This window comes from Haliotis rufescens, unplaced genomic scaffold (genome assembly GCF_023055435.1).
Source record: "Haliotis rufescens isolate VD_foot unplaced genomic scaffold, xgHalRufe1.0.p SCAF_1, whole genome shotgun sequence".
In the NCBI taxonomy this organism is placed as follows: domain Eukaryota; kingdom Metazoa; phylum Mollusca; class Gastropoda; order Lepetellida; family Haliotidae; genus Haliotis; species Haliotis rufescens.
In genome coordinates, this window is record NW_025963779.1 from 11,844,151 (window position 1) to 11,845,904 (window position 1,754).

A 1,754-nucleotide genomic window follows, 5' to 3' on the forward strand; every position below is an offset into this window, starting at 1 on the left:
CAGCACAACCAGCCAAAGGGAGACAACTGCTACACATAAAAACATCCTGTAACCTCATCCTTAAGTTCTTGCACTACTTTTCTTGATGACAAGATTCTAGACTATTGTGTCCTCAGTGTAACAGTGTAAAAAATATATGATAGAATGCTAATATTTTGATGTTTTTAATGAGTATACCATTTCATACGTATTTTACTTAACTCTAATTAAAGCTGCACGCAAACACTCCTAATTCAACAAGGTTTTCACCTTGTTACAGCGCCTAGTTACCTGTGGTCCCAGTTTTCGGCCAAACTCCATATTTGTGCATCCTCAATTTTGAATAAAAATACAGGAATATCAAAAACATAACCTGTGTTTCTACTTTCTAAACATGCAAACAAATTAGATGAAATTAAAAAAGGACGGCTTAACTAATCATGTTAATAACTCTTATTACTCAATAAATGCAATCCTTTAGGACTTAAAATAATAATGCAATTGGAATCACAAATTGCCCTAAACCACCCATTAGAGCTCAGCCTCGTACCAAATGCAGTGAAAAAATACAGGCTAGGCACAAACAGTTGCCAGGTCCTAATTATTACAGTGTCCTTGATAACAACATTATGGATTTAGCACATGGATAATTCTGCTTGTGGGTCCAACAAAGCGACTTGAACAAACAGCATAGAACCAGTTCAGCAATGATCATGGCTGGAAAAACACCTCTAATTGAAGATTGACTTTTTTTACGATTAACATGTCTTTTTCAAAAAATTAATATTGAAAACAGATTTACATTACTTTAACAATCCTTTTAAAATCTATGTAAAGATACAAAAAGTTCATACTTTTGTGTTAGGATCTATTTTCTGTCTAAACATGGAAAGATAACTAAAATAAATGGCAGCAGAAGCAAATGGCTGACCAGCATGGTATTGTTGTCTCTGAACTGGTGCAGACAAGTCATCGGAGGCTTGCGACGGACATATTGGAAATTTGATTGTCATGACAACACACTGGCAACTCCCTTTAGCCATCAGATTGATTCAGTCCTTCATTTGCCTTAAAATTTTATACACATAAAATCTGAGACATGCTTGCTACTTACAAATGGCTTCAAGTTTCATTAATATCATGCTCACAAATTGAAATTTCAGTTTTATCTAATCCCATTAATATCAATCCCTTATCACTCCAAAACCACTGACTGAAAACATTCCACATCCAAAACGATCATGCAAGATGACTTATATGGCAATTGACTGGTAATATACTAGCGGAAAACAATTCCTATGCACCATAACAAAACCACATTAAAATATAATGATTGTCATGGATTTGTCACAATCATGCATGATAATCAACAGCTTTGTCATGATTACCCATGATGGCCTAATATTGCAAGTGCATCCTGGTCATTGCATGCATAAAATGCCATGAGTAAAAACTTGAACATGTTGCACTGAGCCAATTCAAACAGTAAATCGATGAAGTGTCTTAAATAGGAAAAGCATCTTTGTTGACAGTCTAATCTTGTAAACATGTCATGCATATCTGAAAATGAGCGGTAGCCAGCGACTGGAATGGTTGAAATCGGAGTTCCACAAAACGTTGTTCTAGGTATTTTGGTATTTAACATAATTCCATAAGTCATTCTGGGGTCAGTAACAGACAGTCTTGTTTACCTGTGAAATAGTTTTGAGACTGCAACTTAGACAATCCCTGGCTTATGTATGGTCAGTGCAAGGACTGAGGAATCAAGTACAAGA